The 25,693-nt window shown below is 38.4% G+C and overlaps 2 protein-coding genes and 1 long non-coding RNA gene across 4 annotated transcripts in view; 1 reads left to right on the top strand and 2 right to left on the bottom strand.

Annotated features, from left to right (window-relative positions):
• The window catches only part of LOC307145649 (uncharacterized protein), a 296,817-nt gene that overhangs the window by 191,005 nt on the left and 80,119 nt on the right, over positions 1–25,693 (bottom strand). The gene's annotated exons all lie outside the window — the stretch shown is intronic.
• Positions 1–25,693, top strand: part of LOC307145655 (uncharacterized protein) — a 126,731-nt gene that overhangs the window by 49,621 nt on the left and 51,417 nt on the right. The window lies entirely within an intron of this gene.
• On the bottom strand, positions 18,690–22,534 carry LOC307145358. Its single transcript, XR_013818943.1, has 3 exons — positions 22,308–22,534; positions 21,734–21,898; positions 18,690–19,171 (listed from the first exon to the last, which is right to left on the bottom strand). It is a non-coding gene; the product is annotated as an uncharacterized lncRNA (long non-coding RNA).

Raw genomic sequence — 25,693 nt, 5'->3', positions numbered from 1 at the left:
TGTTTGGCAATTAAATGGGCCATTCTCACCCTCCGCTATTATCTCATGGGACGGGAATTCACTCTCTGTTCAGACCACGCACCCCTGCAATGGCTCCATCACATGAAGGATACCAATGTGCGGATCACCCGTTGGTATCTGGCACTGACAAAACACCTGATTTTTTTGCAAGTAATTGGTGTGGAGAGACCGGATATAAGCCGCTGTGGAGAGAGAGAGAGAAGGACTGAGGACTCGTGCAATGAAAGAGTGTCTGTGAAACCTGGTGGAAAGAGTGGCAGAGCCCGTCTGTGAACTACTATCTGTGCTGTAGCGTGTCTACGATGGATGCGTTGTGTGCATCAAGTTATGTATTAAGCGTGTATTAAGTTATTAATTTAAGTGTATTAAGTTATTAAGCGTGAGTCCCAGTCACGCTGACCCTGTCTTCCTTCCAACCTTTGAACCTTATCACAGCGCCAAACATTAGGCTACATGTTTTTACTCCAATCTCATTTCATAACGTCATAACGAAGAGAAACATTTGAAGTAACATGATAATTTTGATAATCCATATATTTTTCTCTAGTGTAGTGTACTGAAGTGTTCCTTTTTAATGTGTTCCTTTTAATGTGTTTCTTTTTAATGTTTTAAAGTGTTCCCTACATGTATATGCCTACAAGGCTCAACAAACCTGGTGTTCATTATATATATATATATATATATATATGTCTGGCCTCGGCGGGACTTAGCCCTCTCCTCTTCTCTCCAGACGGATCAGGATGGCTTCTGCGTCTCAGGGTCCAATGTTATCTTGGGACGGGGGCCCTGGTGCTTGGGGAAAGGGTAGCACTTTCGGAGCTCAGGCTCTGGTTTGGACTGAGGCTGAACGGGTGACGGGGCAAGCCTAAACACGTGTGTGTGTGTGTCTGTGTGTGTGTGTGTGTGTGTGTGTGTGTGTGTGTGTGTGTGTGTTTGTACACTTCTTTGTGAGGGGCACTTATAGTGAAAGATTGTTTACCAGCTATTTAATGTGTGCTCACTAGTTAAGAGGGCTTATAAATGCGCCAAATGTTTCTATTTAACTTTAGTGTTTTGCACAGTTTTCTGTAAAGGTTATATTTAGGGGTTGGGCTTGGTCTGTTGAAGTGAGAGGCCTGTTTGATCAAGTTTTAATCTGCTTTTAGTCATCCCATTCTCAGCTGAGGCTGAAAGGAGTTTCAGTGCTCTTAGGAGACTGAAAAAAATGGCTCAGAACAACAATGGCACAAGTGAGACTTAATATTGCTGTGTGCCATGTCCACCAGGACAAACTAGACAATATTTATGTGAAAAAAACTTGACTTTGTTATCAAACAGCTAATAATGTGTTGCTAATGTTACACAAACCATGTTCCCATTCGCCATCTCAGTCAGGCAGCTGTCTTCTAACAATCATCAGAAACGTTTTGTACTGTACAACGTCAGTGGAGAAAGGCTTATAGTTCATCATAACATCGTAATATACACCATACACCCACTATATTGCTAAATCTACCAGATTTTTCATATCAACAAAAAAATATACCTAGATAACCTGGAATCTCTCGAGACTCCCCTGCTAGTTCGCTGTTAATGATATGCTAAAGAGATTTTTTTCACTGCAGTTTTAAGGAGAAAATACTCCGCAATGGTGTTGACTTATGAATCTGCACATGGTTTGTCTTAAAGCATATTAAAAACACCACATAGACATTTAAACAACATTAAAAACTTGATTTTCACCACAGGAGGACTTAAATTAATTATTCTATTAATTTCCTGAATCCTCAGCTTCCGGGGATCTCCCCACTAATTTCCTACACCCTTGGAAACAATACTGTGTGACATTTCCTTCTGGGAATGTTGTCTCAATCCAGTATTTTTGCCGTAAGGACAGCACTGCCTTTCTTGGTGGTAAAAACTTCGACATACATTAAGAGCTTATCAACTATGACTAAAACATGCTGATAACTCTTGCATTTTAGAAAGAGTCATAAAATTCCATTGCAATTCACAAAACTTTCCTGAGGGTGCAGGGTTTTCCCAAATGAACGGAATCGGTTGGCATATTAAGTTTTGACATCACGCATGTGTTAACTTCTGCATTTCTCTAAAAATCCTTCGCCCATATTATTTAAACATGAACACATTTAAAAACGCCTAAGTGTCCAACACGCACTGTATATCTATGTGACTAGATAAGGAAGCAAGGTTTGGAGTGTATTATCCAATTGATCATTTAGATCAAATGCAAATCCACAGATTGGCTTTGGCTTTATGAGAGCTGTGAGTGAGGTGATTCAACGTGCAAATGACATGCCTGAGCAGTGAAGATAGTTAGTAATGGACTAAAATTCAGTTTAGGTGGAACATTGGGGCACGCCAACTGAAATTTTAGGGATCCGCCTGAAGAATTGGCATTAGTCATGTGTGCTTAGACTGGAGAGGCTAATAATGGAATTTCCTCGTAGAGTAACAGAGTGTTGCTAGAATAATCTAAGTAGGGTGAGCCTCAACCTCTGATAATTGCAATTTTATTCTAACTAAGTGTACATGGGAAACCATGGCATGTTTATATAAGCTACCACTGAAGGAAGTTAAGTTGGTCAGCTTATTGGTAAGGGTCATGACTTCTGGATAGATATAGTCTTACCTTAATTAAGTGTGTACAGATTTATGGGGACTAAATAGCATACTTTTAGAAATAAGCAAGCATGGAGTGGCACCTAAAGGTATTAGTCAATTGCCTCTGTCTAATTGACCAAGACTGATGAGTTTGTGGTTGTGAGATCTTATACAAAATATAAACAGTGTAGAAAATGAAAATAGAATTTAGAACGTCAAATTGTTCTTTTAGCCTTAAAAATCTTCACTATCTCTGTACCGTTTTGACCATTTAGTTCACATGTATACAAGATTTAATAATCTTTCCCAATAAATGTTTATAATATATCCCAATAAATTCCAAATGTTTTTCCAATTGTAGTATCGGGGACCACTAGAAAGTGTCACATGTCCTGTTGCTCTATAGACAATAATGCAACAATGCATTTACAAAGTGTATATATCAAATGGTTCATTTTAAGCATTACAAAGACACACTTTGCAAAGCCAAATAGACTAAGACTGTCTATTATAATTGTTCATAAAAAGGCAAGGGCTTTGAGTCACAGTGGGTTGCTGTGAATAAAACCCCATAGTTATAGTTTATTCTGATCTCCCTGTTCTTAAGTTAACACAGATGTCACAAAACCAATACAAAGATTTGGTTGATATACCTATAGCAATTGGTAACTTTTTCAATTCCTCAATAACTATTCCAGCCCCAGGCCATTTATCAAGCCAACAGCTATTACTAAAAACATTTGTTTTGAGATTACTGACAAGAATTTCTCTTAAAGGAGTCATAACCTAGTATTACCTTGGATACCCACGCTCTATTATAGTCTTTCAGGCCCTTCTAAAAAAGAAAAGTGGAAAAAAAATAAACACAGAGCTCCTCTGACCCTTATTTCTGAAGGCATTATTGTCTCGCGAGATCTGATGCGATATTTTGGCTGTCGTGGACGGTCATTTTAATAATGCAAATGAGGGGCGCGTTGATTGGTGGCAGGAAGGAGGGGGGTTGACACCGCAGGTAACTTCAGCATATCAGAGAATGTAGACGGGCTCTGAGCATATCATTCCAAAATGACATCGTGGCGCAAGTTTTTTCTGATTTCTCATTACTATGACTGCCATGCTCAGTTAGCGTAACTTTAAATGTAACTGCAATCTCAGTCATTTGTTGTTTGCAAAGTAGCAGCCATTCCCCATGTTTACCTCGAAGCTAATACTCCCGCTAGCATACAATAGCCGCATTAGCAGTTAGCTGCTGTTTGTTACACACAGTAGAGCAATAAAAACACAGTCTTACCGTTTCAATTGCAGGCAAGTCTCTGATTGTTGGAATGGCCCCTTTTTCCAAACGGAGCTTCGATGCCAACTTCGCCTGATATTGCCCCAAATTTGTGAACGATTCCGGCGTAAAATGATTAGCACAGGCACCTAATGTTAAGCCAGTGGGAAGGGTTGTAGGAACCGCGTCATTAAAAATGAATTTAATCCACTGGTCCCTGACAGCTTGGTCCGTTCTTGGGAGAGAAAACACATTTCCATGTTGATTCTGGCAGTCAACAACAGAGCAACTCACGTGTGCACTACGTTTCTGCATCTTTCGCGACTGAATATGAGGGGGAGAGGGGCAGGGTGGGCTTCCTGCAGCATAGGTCTGCGGTGTCCATATATGGTATATCCTGCCCCGTCTTGACGTCAAGTCGGGGCAGAAATTAAAATCTCGTATTTGAGTGCGCGTGCACGTGTGCTGGTTTACTAACCCAGGGGTAAACAAACGCTTCACTTTTAAATATCGGCTTCCCGGCCAGTGTATAATCGTTATGCAATCATAACATACATTGATTCTCGTGGAAAAGTGAAAATTACAGGTTATGACTCCTTTAAAAGACCAGTTTCTCATATCATTGAGACTTCTATAAAATAACCAGACTGAATCAATCTCTCAGAGCCTGAGACAAGATGATTATTTCCCTGTTTGGGTTTCCTTCTGTCTCTATTCCCACACTCACACACACCACTGTGTTTTTGTCACTGAAGGAAGATGATGAGGATCAAATATAACCTTGTTCAATTAACACAATGTGATTACATAGATGAAGGCACATAGCCCGTAACATAAACTACTCACACATAGACGAGAACCGACAATGAACTGAATGAGACAGGTAGTATAAATAAACAGGGAACTTAAAGACAGAAAACTGAAAGTAATCAGTAACCAATGAGACTAACTAGGAGGTAATTAAGACTAAACTGAAGCATATGAAACAAACATACAAGAAAGTTGGATCGCCATAAAAAAAAATTAAAAAGAGAAGAAAGAAAAACACAGTAATGAAATTAACACAAAACACAACATAACCCTGACATTTTTTCAAGCCGAGTGAACATTTTAAGTCTCCCTAATTCTAATTGTTTTTTTATGTTTATTTGCTTACTTTAGTTGTGGGCCAGCACACTCCGAGGCTGCAGGCGGAGCCATGGGCTCATCACGACCAGGAGGAAGTGGCTCCCAGCAGGTCTGCGATGTGCCCTCACCACTGAGAGGAGGTAGTGGAGGCAGTGGTGACGTGGGTTGATGTAGTCTTTAAGGGTCCAACAAGGATCACCCTGGGGCATGACGAAGTGAATGTCATCTAGTCCACACCGAAATCCGTCCATCAGGCAGACGTCATCATAGCTGGCATGGTGGCAAGTCTTGAGGAACTCCTCCATGTATTCCTCAAGGGTTCTCCCATTTTGAAAAAAAAAAAAACACTGTCGCTCCTCTCAACAGTTTCATCTTAGTTGGTCTGGTCATCTGTAACATTTAGGATTTAGGAAGCACAGGAAGATGAAGATCAGGTTAAAAAAAGGCTTTAATAATCAATACGAGCCAACAATCCAAGAGGCAGGTGAGCAAACAAAAGTTAACATTAGGTGACCAGACAAATTAGAACTTTAAGCACAGAAACCTAAATAATAACGTAAACAAGGTTGATGAATGACAAAGACCTGTGATGATTAAATTAATCTCAATAGCAACCAAAAGTCCATGAGAACAAAACTAAATGAAACACATGACTGAATATCTGATACAACACAAGGCTCAGATTATTCTCTTTAGCTACATTTGTCTCTTTTAAAGTTTAGAAGAGACCTCAACAACTTTACATATTGTGCTCCAAGTCAAGTACTTGAAAGACAGTTCATAAATTTAGAGTTTAAGAGTGTTATGTTAAGAATGTATGTTAAGAGTGAAGTTATGTAGAAATAAGGTTAATGTTACTCTTAATTGCTGACAGATAATAAGAGAATAGAGCTGTACAGTTTATGTGCATAAGGAACATAATTTGTTCTTAGAAATAGTAATGTACCCAATGCCTTTATCAAAACTGACTTACAGAAGTCTTAACCCTGGAGCTTTCTTTGCTAAAAGGCACATTAAATGGCTTATGACTCAATCCTCGACTAATTTGATTATTAATACATATTATATGGTGGCATGTTTGAGTTCATACTGAGACATTTTATTTGTAAAGTTGTTGAGATTTCTTCTAATCTTTAGAGGAGACAAATGTGAGAGCTCCAGTGTAGCTGAAAAATATGAGCACAGTAAGTGATGTTGCTGAGATCTCTTCTAATCTTTAGAGGAGACAAGTGATCCAATGTTTCTAGCTAAGAGAAAAATATGACCACAGTGTGTGATGTTGTTGAGATCTCTTCTAAACGTTAGAGGAGACAAATATGAGACTAGTCTCTAGCTAAAGAGAAAAATCTGAGCACAGAGTGTGATGTTGTTGAAATATCTTCTAAAACATTAAAGGAAACTGTTGTGAGAGTGTTGGCAACGCTTTAGAATACAGCCCGGAAAGTACTGCGCAGGGCCGTGCACAGGGGGGTGGCCCGGTGCCTAGAGCCACTGCCCCTCTGCCCTCATCAACTGAGGTGCCCCTCTTCCCCACCCCCATCGCTCTGCACCGCTCAAAGCATTCCGTTGATTCCGCTAATCCGCTCCAGGTTTTCCCGCTCGCTCCGCAGCATCACTCACAGTATGTGTCTGTTGCGCTCGCTTGAGAGTGAACACGACAGTTCACGAAAGCTGTCGCATTAAAAGGTAGGCTATGCAAGACAGTGGTTGAATCTGCGAAATTAGTCTTTTTTTTGTTTTGTTTTTTTGTATTTATGTCGGTAATGTTTTGCTCTTGGTCTTCTACTAGTGCTAACAACTTGTACAACATATCCACGTTCTTAGACTTAGCTGCTTGTCTAATCAAATTATTGTACTCTCGATCAGATTTAATACAAATAACTAAATTTTCTGTTGTTGGTACACTTTGTAGACAAGGTAAACTGGGTAAACCAAGCCCTGGGTATTTTTGAGAAAATGAAAGCTCAGATGGGCGAATCTAGAAATCTTCCCCTTTCACCTCCCCTTTCTCGAGCGCGATATTGGTTTTTCCTCGAGAGACATCAGGGCTTGCAAACGAGCGAAGCATGGCAGTTGCTCAGTGTTTGGATGTACAAATGAACACAAAAGTATTTGTCACCGGGTGACAAGAAGGAACTTTGGGAGCGGAACGAGTTCCCCTGGGGGGAGACTTCCAGTGCGACACCAGGCCGGTTCCGGCGGCCTGTCATGGCCGACCGTGTTGGAAAGCGGCAGCTGCAGCGGCTAATCAAGCGGCCATTGGAGCGCGTGTCTCCAACGGGGGATTTAAAAGCGGCGTTTTGAAGAGGGGAGGGGGAGCGGCTCCTACGGGAGGGAGAGCGGCTCCTACGAAAAGCAGAGCGGTCGCGGTCAAAGTTGGAGTTACGAGAACGAGAGAGGCAAAGCGGTGGGACAGCAGCAGAAGTAAAGACGGCTGATATCGTGAGAGAAACGAGGGGGCTTGGAATTTTGGATTGTTCGTCAAAAACTGATATCCCCCTTTGAAGATCATAACAGTGGATTTGCCGGCCCCGACGAGCTGAAGTGAAGGTACACTTTTCACTGTGAAGTGGTGTGTCATTGCAGTGTCTGACGATTGAAGTGAGCACGTGTGGAGATTGGAAGTGGTTTGATGCATGCCCGAGTATGGGAAAATTAAATGCTACCAGCACTCTGAAAGTTTTGTCGGGGATCGTCGAGCCGGTGGGGCGTCAGGAATTAATTTAAACTGTTGTGGGGAAAGTTCTGTACAGGTGTCCCAGTCAATGCCGCTGTGGTAAAGAAAGAAGTTCAGCGCTGTGTGTCGTTGTGAAGATCTGCATTCTGCCATTGCTGTCCTGTAGTAAGAAGACTCAGTTATTAACTGCTGGATTCTGTATTCACCATTGTTGTTCTATGAACAGAGGGACCCCGCTACCCACCGCTGCATTCTGCCATTGTTGCCCTGTGGTAAGAAGACTCAGTTATTAACTGCTGGATTCTGTACTCACCATTGCTGTTCTGTGAACAGAGAGATCCTGTCATCTGCCGCTGTATTCTGCCATTGCTGTCCTGTGGCAAGATGACTCAGTTATTAACTGCTGGATTCTGTATTCACCATTGTTGTTCTATGAACAGAGAGACCCCGCTATTCGCGGCTGTATTCTGCCATTGTTGTCCAGTGGTAAGAAGACTCAGTTATTAACTGCTGGATTCTGTATTCACCATTGTTGTTCTATGAACAGAGAGACCCCGCTATTCGCGGCTGTATTCTGCCATTGTTGTCCAGTGGTAAGAAGACTCAGTTATTAACTGCTGGATTCTGTACTCACCATTGCTGTTCTATGAACGGAGAGGTCCTGTCATCTGCCGCTGTATTCTGCCATTACTGTCCTGTGATAAGAGAAGACTCAGTTATTAACTGTTGGATTCTGTACTCACCATTGCTGTTCTATGAACGGAGAGGTCCCGTTATCTGCCGCTGCGTCCCGACTGCTGCTGTCCTGCGAAAGGAAGGCGACACTCAGTTATCTAGTGCTGCCCTGTGAACAGAGAAAGCCACTGTCTGCTGCTACCTACTTGTAGCTCCTTGTGCTCTGCCCACTATCTACTGTCGTCTGCCCAATCCCCGTTGACCTGTGAAAGAAAGGTGACACTCAGTTATCTGATGCTGTCCTGTGGAAAGAGAAAGCCTACCCCCTACTGTTGTCTGCTGTACCTTACCTGACGGTCATTGCCCTCTACCCAGCGCAAACTGTGTCTGTTGTTTTTCATCGGAAGGTTCTGGCCCTTTGTCCAATTCCCCTTCCCTTTTCCCTTCACTGTGGTCCTATGAGCGGAGATACCTAGCCATCCGCTGTTACTTACCTGAAAGCTCACGCCCTTTGCCCCCCCCCCCCCCCCCTCCCCCTCCCACACATTGCTGTTCCGTACAAGTAGATGGCCAACTGGCGGCTGGCCTGAGTCTTCCTCCACCAAAGATTCCTTCGACCTGTTTCAACAAGCGGCCCCTACGAGGAGTTCTGTGTCAGTGACATTCTTTTAAAGTTGTTTTTACATTCAATAAAAAGAATAACGCTTTTATATCACGTCGTTGTCTGGCCTCTTGGTGTACTTTGGTGTAGCTCCTCCGGAGTGGTGGTTGTCCTCGGCCTTAGCGGTGACATATTTTTTTAGTTCCTTCATCCGAGCTTCTGAAGAACCAGTGGGTTAGGTGAATGTCTGATGTGTAATTGTTCAAGTTCAGACAGATAATCTTTCTCTCAAAGTCGTTCAATACTATTTATGCATTAGTAAATCAAGCCAGTGACTAAACGATCAACTTCACATCGTTTCTCTTGGTAGGATGAAAATAATCTTATTTAAATTGTGATTAATATATATACAGAAAGCGATCAAAGAACAATCCCTTTACAATTGCCCAAGCTGCCAATCACACAGCACGAGTTTATCTGGACACTTGCCAAAACTCGTTATGAAATCAATGACGCTGTTACGCTGCACAACGAAGCTCTTGCTGTACTTACCTCATGTTTGCATTGGTGAAATCATTAGTGAGAGTGCAGAAACTGCATTGCAATGATAAGATCTTCATTCACGCGATCAGCAGACTCTCATCTGCTCAATGCTCATCACTGCAACCTTTTATGTGATGAGAATAGATCTACTTAAAAAACTTCTCACGATTTGTTAATCCCGATAGCTGTAATAGTAAAAACGTAAAATAGCTGTAATAGTAAAAGTTTTCGAGAGAGTTCCACATGTAATGCTAGATATTTCATATGCAAGCCAATCACAGCAGTGGGCGTTTACCTCACAGCAGTGGGCGTTTACACTGAAGACTCACAGCAGCCAATCACAGCAGTGGGCATTTACACTGAAGTCTCACAGCAGCCAATCACAGCAGTGGGCGTTTACACTGAAGACTCACAACAGTGGGCGTTTACACTGAAGACTCACAGCAGCCAATCACAGCAGTGGGCGTTTACACTGAAGACTCACAACAGTGGGCGTTTACACTGAAGACTCACAGCAGCCAATCACAGCAGTGGGCGTTTACACTGAAGACTCACAGCAGCCAATCACAGCAGTGGGCGTTTACACTGAAGACTCACAACAGTGGGCGTTTACACTGAAGACTCACAGCAGCCAATCACAGCAGTGGGCGTTTACACTGAAGTCTCACAGCAGACACGCCCCTTCAAACAGAGCGTTCAAATCAGAGGCTAAAATCAGGCTAGGAAATGCGCCTTTTATTTCTAAATTATAACAACTTTTGATCTTAAAAACATACTAACATTATAAGGGCACCCCAGGAAACATTCTAAAATAATAAAATAATCCATGCAATGGGACCTTTAAGATCTTTCAGGACATGGTACCAAATAGAAAGGTTTTGCTGTAAAAGGAAAAGGTAAATAGTTTCTGTTATTATCACCAATGTGTAATTGTGAATCATAAAAAATTAGGTTATCAAGATCTTTCAGGACATGGTACCAAATAAAAAAGTGGGTAACACTTTATTTTACGGTGCCCTTGATACAGAGTAATTACTTAATTAGGTACTTAGTAATAGACGTTGTAATAACATGTAACAAAATGTACTTAACATGTAACTAAGTTATGGAACAGCCTGTACTTACAGATTGTAATTACACACATGTAATAGGCAGCTACTGTTACACATGTGTAACAAGCCGAGTTGGATAAGGTTTATAGATACACATGAAGTACACTTAAGTACATTCTTGATACACTTTATTTTACGTAGCTTATACCTGTGTAATATTATGTAATTACAATGTAATTAGGAAACTACTGCATGCATTTAAGCTGTGAACTAGTGAGTTAAATCAAACTAAGGCAGAGATGGATAAGGTATGTATACACAAAGTACACTTAAGTACATTCTTGATGCACTTTATTTTACGTAGCTTATACCTGTGTAATTGCAATGTAATTAAGAAGCTACTGCATGCATTTAAGCTGTGAACTAGTGAGTTAAATCAAAGTAAGGCAGAGATGGATAAGGTATGTATACACAAAGTACACTTAAGTACATTCTTGATACACTTTATTTTACGTAGCTTATACCTGTGTAATATTTTGTAATTGCAATGTAATTAGGAAGCTAATGCATGTATTTAAGCTATGAACTAGTGGGTTAATTCAGATGGATAACATATGTAGATACACAGGAAGTGCACTTAAGTACAATCTTGATACACTTTATTTTATGTTACATACAAGTAATGCTACAGAACATACACATTTACCATGTGTAACTGCAGACCTTAGTAGCCTAACATATTTAAGTACTTGTTGTTACATTGTGTTATACTAAGTACTTTCTTACATAATTACAGTGTACAAGTCCGTAACACGTATGTAACAGACTCGGCTTGTTACACATGTGTAACAGTAGCTGCCTATTACATGTGTGTAATTACAATCTGTAAGTACAGGCTGTTCCATAACTTAGTTACATGTTAAGTACATTTTGCTACATGTTATTACAACATCTATTACTAAGTACCTAATTAAGTAATTACTATGTATCAAGGGCACCGTAAAATAAAGTGTTACCAAAAAGGGTTGCTGTAAATGGAACAGGTAAATATAAAAATGTAAATCAGCAAATAGTTTCTGTTATTATCAGCAATGTGTAATTGTGATGTTCTATCAAAACATCTACAATCTAAACATCTAAGTCTAAAATGTATTTGAGCGTGTGCTGTCTTCTCTTTTAATTGTATATTTTGTAATAACTGGATAATTTGTGTTAACAAGCAACCACCCCCTTAGTGCCCCTTTTTTTGGTTTAGGCCACTGCCCCTCAAAATGTCTGTGCACGGCCCTGCGCGGACTGTACACTTTCTCATCTCTCTCCTGATCCTTCTCACTATCATCATCTGCCACAGGAGCTGATGAAGGTCAGAAAACATATATTTTGACACATTTTACAGTGTCTGCTTTAAGAGCCTGTTTCTATTTTTTCACGCTATTTCTCTGCACATTCCTTGCTTGCGTTTCTTCTCCATCTCGCTGACTATTTTGACAGATACACACCGACACTGCTGCACGCTCGCTCACTCGTTTAAAGCTGTGATTGGGCCAGCCCAGTGTCAATCAAGAAAAGAACCAATGGGCCGCTGATCTACGTGTTTCATGGGCTGGTCTGTCAGAAAAAAAAACTAACGCTGACTTTTTTTGACCAATGCATTACACCGGCACAAACCCAGCGCCGCCAATTAAGCAAAACAAAACGAATGGGCCGCCGATGTAAAAAAGTTATGGGCCGTAAAAAAAAATAAAAATAAAAATAAAAATAAAAAAAATTATTATGAGTATGAGATCGGGTCAAAAAGCACGTCGACCCACCGGGAAAGTGCCCAGTATGCCCGATGGCCAGTCCAGATCCCCCCCCCCCCCCCCAATACAGTAAAACTGCACATTTTAGAGTGTCCTTTTATTGTGGCCAGCCTAAGGCACACCTGTGAAATAATCATGCTGTCTAATCAGCATCTTGATATGCCACACCTGTGAGGTGGATGGATTATCTCGGCAAAGGAGAAGTGCTCACTAACACAGATTTAGACACATTTGTGAACAAAATTTGAGAGAAATAGGCCTTTTGTGTACATAAAAAATGTCTTAGATCTTTGAGTTCAGCTCATGAAAAATGGGGGCAAAAACAAAAGTGTTGCGTTTATAATTTTGTTCAGTGTAGAAGGTGTGTCATAGCGCACCCTACTGTATAACATTTAAACATGGATAGCAGGAAAATTCAGCCAATGGGGGGGGAAGAGTAAAGTGGAATATGTACACCAGTGGACTAGCCTACACAAAAATTCAGGGCCCGTATCCCTAAAGAATTTTTGTGCAAAAAGTGGCTCCTAGCGGCCAAATTCTAAGAAAATTCTCAGAGTCATGACGTTTTCTTAGAATTTCCCCTAAAAGTGACACGAAAATCCCAGTTAATATAAAAGCTATTCCTCAAGATTCCTAGCGCTTAAAAGGGCTCCTAAGGCGAGATCTGCTAAGAGCAGGGAAGAGGACTTTTAGTGGCTTAGGAGTTCCCCTAAGCAGCTGCACAAAATGTGTTTGTAGGATATTTGTTAACAAGCCTTCATAAATAGACCAGCCAGCAATCACAGACATTGATAAAAGCTGAGCCGTGTTACCCTCGTTAAGACCACACTGAGTTGTAACGTTGCAATTTCTACTTCATTAAGGACAGCCCCTTGAGATAGGCCATCTTGTTTTCAATGGGGTCCATATGGGAGTGAAAGTACAAAATATGCCAGCTAGGATATTAATATGAGCAAATAAGACACGAATCATTATTTGAACAGGGTGTAATGAGCTTAAGTTTTCACATATTTTAGATTCTAATGTCAGGCTATAACCCCTACAGCTTACTATTCATTTTCCAGATATTTTCTTGAATGTGAAATATTATTTACAATTACAGTCTGCATAAGATTAGAGTGTATAATTATGTTTATTGATTTGAGGGTACATCCTTTGCTCATTATCACCAAAAGTTAATTTTCATCAAACTCGTAGGATCAACCAATCACGGCTTTTGAAATGATGACTCATACCTAGCAACGGGGTCAACCACACCTCCTCACTAAGATAGGATTTTCCATCCATTCCTTGCTCAGAGTTCACTGAAAATGTTCTGGAATCACTTCTAAGCTAAAACTCCTGGCAAGGAATTTTTAAGTTAAGTTAGGAGCTCTCTGAGAGGATTCTCAGAATCTTTAGGGATACGGGCCCAGATACGCAGAATTAGAAACATATCTGTTTTACATCAATATTCTTATCAATATATTCAAGCAATGTAAGTTTCAAAAGACTGTATATTAAAAACTGTAAAAAAAAGTATATTTAATAGGCTCCTCGATCAAAAGAGTTAACACAATGACAAGCCAAGTATACTTTGAATACTTAATTATACTTTTAAGTAAATCTCGATCAAAAGATTGAGTACAAGTACTGGCCAAATATACTTGAACTTTTCTCTCAGAATAAGTCTAGTACACTTAAGTGTAATTTTAAGTATATTTCTGAGAAGTACATAAAGTATATTTCTGAGAAGTACATAAAATGTAGACTGAAAATATAATATAATCTTATTTTTAGTTTGAAAGAAGTACACTAATAGAACACTTGAATAAACTTCTTTTTCGTAAGGGTGGGTATGAATGAATGTGTTGAAATAAATGATTGAGTGAAAGAGAGTACTGAGTAGGCTAATAATGCGTGTCAAGTAATTAAGAGTGTTGAGAAATCACCTAAGAGGCGTGTGGTGCAAGTAATTAAGAGTATTGAGAAATCATCCAAGAGGCGTGTGGTGCAACCCAGCTAACAGGGAACGTTCCCATAACTTTCACTGACGTTATGTAAATGTTAGTAAAAACCTTTCCTGAAATAATGTTTCTGGAACAATCTTATAATGTTTATAATACATTATTGTAATGTTGAGAGAAAACGTTTTTAGAACGTCCTTGTGATGTTATTTGTTCTTGACTGATGTTCTTGTAATGTTGAGTGAAAACGTCCTTATAACAGCGTTCATGGAACGTCCTTGTGATGTTCTCATTATGTTGAGTGAAAACGTTCTTATAACGTTCATTGAACGTCCTTGTGATGTTATTTGTACTTGACTGATGTTCTCATAATGTTGAGAGAAAACGTCCTTATAACAACTTGGAACATCCTTGTGATAAAATGTGTACTTGACGGAGTTGTTCTCATGATGTTGAGAGAAAAAGTTCTATGAACAACATTCCCAGATAACTAAAATATGTTCTTAGAATGTTTTGCTAACATTCCCATTAAGTTATTGTTAGAAATTCTTGTATGATAGTCTCAGCATCCAGTATATAACAGAGAAGGATTTCTTATGTAGGAAGGTACTGGCAACATCTGTTCTTCATTATGTGGACCTCTATGTTCGAATGGAGGAAGGGTCTTCCATTCTCTATTCTAAAGCAGTATAAGGGCCCTTCTGGATCCAAATGTATATGTGGTGATTTAGCCAGAAACTGAGCATATATGGATTTGTTATTCAATGTATTGTATTCTTAAATGATGTAAGGTATACACTATCTTATTGGTAAACTCTGTGATACTCCCCTCATATTCTTGCTATTATCTTCTGAGACAAAGATGCTTATAAATTGGACCGCTCCCTCAGCGCTGAGTAATTGTTCATTCAAATGTTAATTGCTAGAAGGACTGGAATGAGGCACATGTAACCTTAAATCGAACAGTTGGGGGCTCGTTCTGGGATATCTCCAGACGGTAAAAACTTAATTCTTAAGTTGATTCTTACTGTCTGCTGAGAAATTGATAATTAAAAATTTGTACCGCGATTTTTGCCATATTTGGTAAAATCAGATATCCTCGTATTTTAATTAATACGGGACGAATGAAAGGAGGATTGATCACCCTCTTTTGTTATTTTTGTTGCTTTCCTCACACTTTTGCGTGGGAAGGGAATAGATGATTTGGAGCTGAGCTTCTTTTTTCTCTCTCGTAAAGCCTATTTCAGTGGGAAATCTTCAGTCCTTATTGGCATTTGAATGAATAATACATTATTTCATTATTTTTTTCTTTACTTTTTGAGAATTACTTTCTCTTTCTTTCTCTTTCTCTCTCTTTTGGCCAATATACCAAAACGTTTAATATAAAGCTGCAGACTTTTCTTTGCATTCTATTTGGCCATTCTGAAATTTGTTCAATTTGCATTAAACTAGAGGAGAACTCTTTGTGAGTTTATCATGGGAGACACGATTAGTCAACCGTTAATAGATGAAACCCCGAAGGATTTCATGATCAGAAATAATCAAGCGTTTTTCGCAGAACCATACTTAGATCCGTTGCCTCTTGACGGCCTGCAAAGATGAAGATATGCGTAAGGCAAAAGATGTGGTCTTTGGGAACTGGGGAGATCCAAATTGGAATTTTGATTATAGGAAAGAATCCTATAAGACTTGAAACAAAATAAGTCTTATTGGGACCGCGACGCAGAAAAAGACAAGGGGAAAATCATTCTCCGTCTCAGACAGTGCAGCCTAATGTTACAGCATCTCTCCCTCCCCCTCGCTATGAGTGCGTTTCAACTCCTGCTGAAGTCTCAAAGCCCATACCTAGATTGTACCCAGACCTGTCGACCACGACCGCGTTGCCGCTTGTAGAAATTCCAGATGGACATAAAATTAATCCTCTCAGTGTTTCGGAAGCAATGGCAATTTTTAAAGAGTTACCAGATCCAGCAAGATCAGCGCATCACTTTGTGTCTGTATTGAAACAGTTAACAGCGTACAGCCAACTGACTGGGCAAGATTATCATTTCATTTTGACTAAAACATTGCCTGCTGAAATAATAGAGGAGGAATTAATTGAAGAAGTTGACTTTTTAGACCCGGTTAATGATGCACCGCCCGCCCGTAGAGTTATGTTAAAGGATTCTGAGCCTGTTGATCTGTCAAAACCTTTACGTGGATTTAGGGTGACAGACTTTGATGATGATGATGATGATGATGATGATGATTGGATATAGGCTAGCTCAGGTAAACTCAACGTTTTTTTCAAACAACTAACTGCATTTTTATTGAAGCTGTCTTCTGCTAAGCAAGACATTTTGCACGCTGCTAATACCAAACAGAGAACGGGTGAAAGCCCTGTTGCAAAAAAGATTTAAACATGCATGGATTGAAGAATTGATGATTCCCGTTGATGAAAATTGTTGCATGCTGTTTGTGAACACGTTTTTAAATAACATGCACAATGAAACTGCACAATTGATCCGTATAACTACGTCGAGCATTAGTAACATTTCACTTGATGAATTGGGCCGACGCTTGCGTGCAGCTTTCATCCGCTGAAGCCTGAAGCCTCCAGAGTCCAGAGGTAAAGTTCTGCAATGCTTCAAGTTAATGCTGCCGTCCAAAATCACCCGCCACAGTCAGGAAGTGTCAGACAATGTTATTATTGTGGTAAGCAGGGGCATATTGAGCGTTTGAGCAGAACGTTCTTCTGCGTTCACTTTTCTTCTTCAATTTTCACTGATTTCAATGAGTTATCCAAATGAGTCAACTGTTTTGCCATTTATTGAGTTAAATTTTGATCGTAAACCATTTGTTTTTGTAATCGACAGCGGTGCCTCAATCTCAGTGGTGGACGAAGTACACATACCATGTACTTGAGTTAAAGTAGAGATACCCAAGGTAAAATATTACTCAAGTTAAAGTAGAAGTGCTGCCTTTAAACATTCACTTGAGTAAAAGTACAAAAGTATTTGCCTTCAGATGTACTCAAGTATCCAAGTACTATGATTTTTTTATGGCTATAATGTGCTATTATCATTTTTGTCACAAGACTTTTGCTTAACTCAGTCTACGTGAGGACTCTGTCACTTTTGGCACACCAATCTATTAATTTAAATGACATTATTTTCAGCATAGGTTTAGATCACAGTCTTTGGAAGATGAACTTTTGAAAATAATCTCTGTTAATAAGGAGCACTCCACTCCACCAGTCAACTGTTTTAGCATCATACATGCACCAATGCCATTTTTTTAAGTAATGTAATCATTATGTTCCCAACTTGTAATAATTACTTTAATTAGCTCATTGCTTCCTTCTTTAAATGAATACATGATGTTAGCTAATAACAGCATGATTTGTATTATCTTAGAACTGTACATTTCTGGCATAAATAACTTGGACACAGTCTCTGATAACAGATCCCACTAAATTGTAATGTAGACACATACTTTGTTCTGTAAAGACTATATAGCTTTGAAACTATATGTATTGTGAAAAACGCTAATACAAATAAATGTGAATTGAATACGCTGCATGTAAAAGAAGTCAAAATAGAATTTATATTCCAACATAAAATTTTAAAGGGATAGTTCACCCAAAAATGAAAATGCTGTCCTCATTTACTCACCCTCATGTTGTTCCAAATCTGTATGACTTTCTTTCTTCTGCTGAACACAAAAGAAGATATTTTGAAGAAAGTCGGTAACCAAACGACTGATGGTCCCCATTGACTTCCAAAGTAGGAAAAAAAAAATACTATGGAAGTCAATGGGGACCAGCAACTGTTTAATTACCAACCTTCTTTAAAATATCTTCTTTTGTGTTCAGCAGAGGAAAGGAAGTCATACAGGTTTGGAACAACATGAGGGTGAGTAAAGGATGACAGCATTTTCATTTTTGGGTGCACTGTAAAACTTTTCACTGTAAATTTACAGTAAAATACTGGCAGCTGGGTTGCCAGCCACATACTGTATTTTTACAGAACTAGTACTGTAAACAGCATTTACAGTATTGTACTGTAAAACGTTGTACTGTAAATTTACAGTAAAATACTGGCAGCTGGGTTTCCAGCCACATACTGTATTTTTACAGAACTAGTACTGTAGACAGCATTTACAGTATTGTACTGTAAAACATTGTACTGTAAATTTACAGTAAAATACTGGCAGCTGGGTTGCCAGCCACATACTGTATTTTTACAGCACTAGTACAGTAAACAGCATTTACAGTACTCCACTGTAATTACCAAATACAGAATATACCACATATTTTTACAATATTAAACTTGTCTACAGCAATAAATTGTATAGTAGTCACACTAGGAAAAAGAAAACAACATTTTCTGGGTTTTAAAACATTTATTTTGGTTAAAAGCAAAGATCAGAAAATTGCCTTCTGTGAACATGTTGGCTGAATTTTTTTTAAACATAAAATGCAATTTTAACACTTAACAACAAACAGGTAACACTTAGCACTTAATTAAAGGGATAGTTCACCCAAAAAATTAAATTAGCTCAAATTTACTCACCCTCAAGTCATCCTAGGTCTATATGACATTCTTCTTTCAGACGAATACAATCGGAGATATATTAAAAAATGTCCTGGCTCTTCCAAGCTTTATAATGGCAGTGAATTGCTGTTTCTGTTTTGAAGTCCATACAAGTGCAAACGAAATCCCATTCAAAGTCTTCAAGTTTTCGCAGAAGTGAGGACACCTGTAGGCTTACAGTGTTCTTTTTTTGCACAACTTGGCCAGTTTTGTTTGAAGTTACTTGTCCTTTCTTTGTTTTTGATCCACGTTCAGGATTGATGTCAGGAAATCGTCTAAAAGGCAGAAAAGAAAGGAAAAAAAACAATGAAATATTATAGACTGAGTTTATATATTTTGACAGAGAGAGACAGCACAAAAGATGTGTAAATAAAAAACAGATATCGGTTTTAACGACTAATCTGTTTGGATAAAACTGAACAACATAAAAAAAAATGCAATGTTGGATGTTGTGATCAATAACTGATATTTTTTCTGCCCTGGTTAAAATACATCAACTCAATGTGTCTGTTTACATGCACACTGTCAACTAACTAAACTTTTGGAAGTGGGGTTGCCAGATTTAAAGTTTTATTCTACAACTTTTAATATCATCCCCTCATCAGGTCCCATCAGAGTATCAGTGGAAAGGCAGCCATAGACTCTGTTTATATAGAGCACACATTGCCAGAATCCAGCCCAAACCTTTGTGACAGAAATAATTTAACTTTAATTGCAAGCCTTGCAATGTTTATTGCATACATGACTACATGATAATGTTAAACATGACATTTACCAGACTAAAATGCATGTTTGCACCCAAAAATGAAAATTCTGTCATTATTGCTCACCCTTAAGACTTTCGTTCGTCTTCGGAACACAAATTAAGATATTTTTGATGAAATCTGGGAGGTTTCTGTCCCTCCATTGACATCAATGTCATTGCAACTCTCAAAGCCCAGAAAGGTGGTAAAAACATTGGTAAATAGAACATATAACTACAGTGGTTCAACCTTAATATTATGAAGTGACGAGAATACTTTTTGTGTGCAAAATAACCCCAAAATAACCTCTTCTCTTACATGTCATTCTCCTACACTGTTTTGTGAGGATGAGTAGGCCGGAGTGTATTAAAGGGTAACTCTCGCCAAAATGCAACCTAGGGTCTTTTTGTTAATCTACCAGAGGCAAACTTTCATTTAAAAGCATAATTAGGATGGAAACGCCACTTAAGTTTGACCGTATTTTCGTTTTCGGTCTAATTGCCTTTTGAATGGGAGTGCTTGGACTATGATAGCATTAAAAATCGCTATTTTTTAAAACACTAAGGAGGCTCGACACAACATGAAACTGTGCTCGAAGTATCACCAGGGGCTCTACACATGAACTCCAGCATTGAGAACATTGTTTGTGTACACAGAGTTTACCAAAAATAAAGATTTTGAACAACTCACGGAAGCTGTGTCCGCCTGCATTTTGACAGTCAAAAATAGTCGATCTAATAACTATATTCTAGAGCTGCTGTAAAGCCAAAACAATCTATGTTACTGTAATTTCCTATTATCACTGTAAAGCTGCTTTGAAACAATCTATATTGTTAAAAGCGCTATATAAATGAAGGTGACTTGACACTGTTTACACTACGTCAACAGCGTAGGAGAATGATGTGAAAGAGTAGAGATTGTTGAATAATGTCGTTATTTTTTTGTATTTTTTTTTGTGCACAAAACAGGTTGCACCACTGTAGTTGCATGGATTATTTAAACAATGTTTTTACTACCTTTCTGGGCCTTGAAAGTTGCAAAGACATTTCTGTCTATGGCTGGTTCAGAAACCTCTCAGATTTCATCAAAAATATCTTCATTTGTGTTCTGAAGATTAACAAAGGTCTTACAGGTTTGGAACAACATGAGGGTGTGTAATTAATGATAGAATTTTCACTAATCCTTCAACTGAAAACAACTTGCACTGACATATCTTAAATATGTGACTGCCACTGTTTTGTCTCAAGATGCACACCAGTAATGTTTTTTTTTTATTAGACATTTTTATAAAAGCTGCTTAAATACCCTAATTTTATTAAGGCCTAGACCTGTCTTAAAGGGTTAGTTCACCCAAAAATGAAAATGATGTCATTAATGACTCACCCTCATGTCACTCCAAACCCGTAAGACCTCTGAACTCTTCTGAAGACATCTTAAGATATTTTAGATTTATTCCGAGAGCTTTCTGTCCCTCCATTGTAAGTCAATGGACGTGTCACTGTTCACGTCCATAAAGGTAATAAAGACATCATCAAAGTAGTCCATGTGACATCAGTGGGTTATTTAGAATGTTTTGAAGCATCGAATATACATTTTGGTCCAAAATGAACAAAAACTACGACTTTATTCAACATTGTATTCTCTTCCGGTCTGTTTTCCATCCGCGTTCACGAGTCCATATTGACGCACCAGATAACACGTCAGCAGCGTCAATGTGGACTCGTGAACGCGGATTGAAAACAGACCGGAAGAGAATACAATGTTGAATAAAGTCGTAGTTTTTGTTCATTTTGGACCAAAATGTATATATTCACTTACAATGGAGGGACAGAAATCCTCTCGGAATAAATTTAAAATATCTTAAGATGTCTTCAGAAGAGAAACGGAGGTCTTACGGGTTTGGAGTGACATGAGGGTGAGTCATTAATGACATAATTTTCATTTTTGGGTGAACTAACCCTTTAAGCTAAGCCCAGTATGGAAACCAGGGCCATATTGTTCATACCAGTAGTCAGTCAGCTTAATAAATACTGTCAAGACAAGTCACAATTCAGTCTAATATTTATATGAATGGCAAATATGCTAATGACTAACCTCTGAACAAACTCAAGGTGCTGCCTCTTCCTGTACTGCAAGCTGAAGTTATAGGAGGAGGCAAACAGCGCTGCCAGGCCAGCGATGAAGCTAGGCTGTGATCCTTTCCACACACACCTTGACCTTCCAAACGTAATGTCCAGCACTGGTTGCTTAGAGATTGACCTGTAATTGAAAAAAAATAAAATAAAATGAATTAATAAATAATATTAATAATTAAAATAACTATTGTGGGTTCCACTGTGGTTCGATGTAGTTGTCTATCTATTCATAGTTCTATAAATTAAAATTTTCACCTAAAAATTAAAATTGATTAGGGTTAGAAGAACACTAAAACGCACTGCCATATTATTTTGCTTGTTTTAAGCATAAACTCACAAAATTTTTACTTATTCTTTCAGAAAACAAGACACTTTTTACTTGTCAATTAAATGCTTCTTCATGTAAGAATTTTAGATATCTGGACTGGAAACAAGAAAAAAACACTAATTAAGAAAAACATATTTTGCAGTGGAGTGAGTAAATGATGGCTTTTCATTTTAGGTTTAAACTTAAACCTTTAATGTTTACATACCAGGAAATAAGGCGTGGACTCTCTGGCAAATGTAGATTGCTGGACATCAGCGTTGCAAATTCCTGAAACAATTTTTAAAAAGGACAGCACAACCATGATCAACAGAACCAAAACATAAAACATATATTACAGATTAATGAGATTTGTTGAATATCATCTACTTATCTGCTTGAAGGATAACACCGTCTAACTTCTCTTTGAATTGTTAGGCAATTTGTAGGAACATATGGCATGGCAATCAGGAATACTACATTTGAAAACAGCATTAACATGGATTTTTTTATGCTAGCAAAATTGAAAATTCTGACAACGATTCAAAAGCACGATCACAGAACTGACAGCATTTGATAGCATTTTTTTTTTTTTTTTTTTACCACGACTATAACTGTAACACTACTTAAAAGCACTTACATTAGCACTGGACCGTCAGATTACAAAGCCTGAAACGAAAAATATATATCAAAAGCAGGTCATGCAAATAACATGGTATATGTTGCCTATTATGTGAAATATCGAAGTTAACGTTAAGTTACTTGGTAAACAGGTGGAACAGAGTGAATTGTTTGCGCGGCCGCGGTAGAAAATCAAACCAAATAAGCATTTGTAAAAACAATGTAGAAATGCGAACGCAAAAAAACAAAATATATTGGCTTACCGTATCACTCAGTTGAACAATTTTCCATCTTCTCAAACTCTAAATCCCACTAATCGTCACAGGCGCAGGTTATTCAGATGACAAATTCTTCCATCCGTCTTCATGTAACATTAATGTCGCCCATTTTCTGCTGCGTCACAGACAACTAATGTTTCAAACACGAACCGAAGCTCACAAAAGCTTAAAAATTGCTCACAGATTCGCAGACACTGTTTATCTTGTTAACAGGAATGATTATTCTGTTCAGTTGAATCCCGCTGACAAATCAAGTTTGCCTGTAGTAGCTACATGTCGGCTCGCGTCACATTTGAACTGAATTGAGCGCGAAAGAAATCAATCCCACAATGCAGTGCTTTTACAGTATGATACTGTATTACGAATTTATCGGGTTGAAAACAGAAATGTGCTGTATATTTACAGCTGTTCTGTAAAATATACAGCCTAATACTGTATTATGGAAATACAGTACAATTCTGTAGGAAATTCGCTGTAAATTTACAGTAAAGTTTTACAGTGTGAACTATCCCTTTAACATCGATTGATTGCCATCTCACGATATTCACAGAACACTCAGCTTAAAAAGTTTCAAATACAAATATGAAATACGGTGAAACAGCTAAGTTAACTTAGCTGACAACGTATAATGTTCATGGTAATGTCACATAGTCTATATTTTAACATGCACAATAAAACAGTTTTCTGCAAGTTACTGTTAGATTTCTCATTTAAAAAATGAGTGAAATGAAAATGGCTTACCTCTACGTGTTTCCAGATTGGAAGGAGAATTATTTTAAGAAATTGTACAGGGCCGAGGCAGGCAGAGAATTAAGGCACTTAAAAAATGAAGGACTCATTCTTCTTTTCAACTAACGTTTCAATTAACGTTACTTCAAAGAAATCGCGTAACTAAGGCCATGGGAGTTGTGGCAAGTTAGAGTCAGTAGTTTCTTCCATCATTTATTAAGACAATGGCACTCAAAATGTTATGCTGTTGCACTGATGTGATGTCACGTTGAACCTTATGTTCGCGCTAGAGACCGCCAAGGCGCTAACAGGGGCAAACTAAAACAAGTTCAAAACTAAATGCACGCTGTACTGTGATTGGTGGCTCATTTGACCAGTTATGTTTTTATCCACTCATAAATAAAAAGGAACGACTGATTTTGAAAATGTAGTAGAGTAAAAATTAAGATATTTGACTTTGAAATGTAGTGGAGTTAAAGTAAAAGTCTCCACAAATTGAAATACTTCAGGAAAGTACAGATACACAAAAAAGCTACTTAAGTAAATGGCAGACATTATCTGCTGCCAATCGTGATCTAATTCTCTATTAATACCTTTTGTTGGGAGTTTGAACTGCCACAATATTTGAATATTTTTCCCTGCTCTTCAACCTGAGAACTAAGAAATGGCTTGGCTTAGCACCATTAAAGTAATAGGTTTAGAATAGAAGCCTTAATTGGCGCAGACACACAAAAAATCAACACTGTGATCGGATAAAGGACATGGTTTTATTACAATACTGTGAATTTCTGAAGATGAGGCATTAGATAAAATAATATAATGAAGTCTAGAGTAACTTTTCTGTCTAGAAAAGTAAAAAGTGTACTGCCTCGTCGTGGGATAAAGACAACGATATACATCAATTAAGCTAAAATCAGACATGAATTTACGTAGGTCAGCAGACGAACCGTAGATCTGGCAACCCTGGCTAAAGCGTTATTGTCACGTTAACTTGCTCTTAAAGGGTTAGTTCACCCAAAAGTTAAAATTAGCCCATGATTTACTCACCCTCAAGTCATCTTAGTTGTACATGACATTCTTCTTTCAGATGAATACAATCGGAGTTATATTAAAAAATGTCCTGGCTCTTCCAAGCTTTATAATAAGAGTAAATGGCTGGAGAAAATTTTAAGCCCAAAAAAGTGTATCCATCCATGATAAAAATATATATATATATTGTCATATACACCTATGGCTCCAGGGGGAGTTAATCATGGGCTAATTTTCATTTTGGGATGAACTATCCCTTTAATTTTCTTCAGATTTTCTTCACAGTTGCAGTCATGAGTTGCAGTCTGACACGTTTTTCTGCACCCTTTTGATTGACAGGATTGAAAAAATTGTGTCCAAAATCCAATGGTCATCCAAATTGTGTGGTTGAAATACCTGCATTCCAGATCTAACTCTAAATTTTTATTGTCATTAGTCATATTTTGTGAGTCCTCCTAGTTTTATAAAAAAAGAGACCAGTTTCATTGCATTTGAATGTGGAATTTGAATGATTAGAAATTAAATCAATTGATGTGTGACTATAGCCAAGCACATGTCCAATGCACATTACAATGTTTACATACAGGAAGTTGACAAGACTGTAACGCTGTAAAATTGTTTGAAAAGAAATTATGAATGCTTTTGGTCTGGATAGTCCTATGATCTATGTCAGGTGTTGTGAGGTTGTAGTAGTGAGGTAGCCTGACGTCGTCATACTCAGATTCTAGTCAGAATATGAGTCTGATACTGCTCCATTGGGCTGTGATTATGGGGCGTGTTTCAACCGAACCATGAAAGAAAATGCCTCTGCACTCAATTAGATAGACCTACAGCCAATCAGAGCAACCGAGTAAGTGACATATGTTCTTCATTAATTTTCCGATCGACAAATGCCTTGATCGAGGTCGATATCTTCTATAACAGACGCGATGGCGGAATCTACACATGATGTTTTATA

This window comes from Squalius cephalus (genome assembly GCF_949319135.1).
Source record: "Squalius cephalus genome assembly, chromosome: 18".
In the NCBI taxonomy this organism is placed as follows: Eukaryota; Metazoa; Chordata; class Actinopteri; order Cypriniformes; family Leuciscidae; genus Squalius; species Squalius cephalus.
This window is presented reverse-complemented; position numbering and strand designations above follow the sequence as displayed.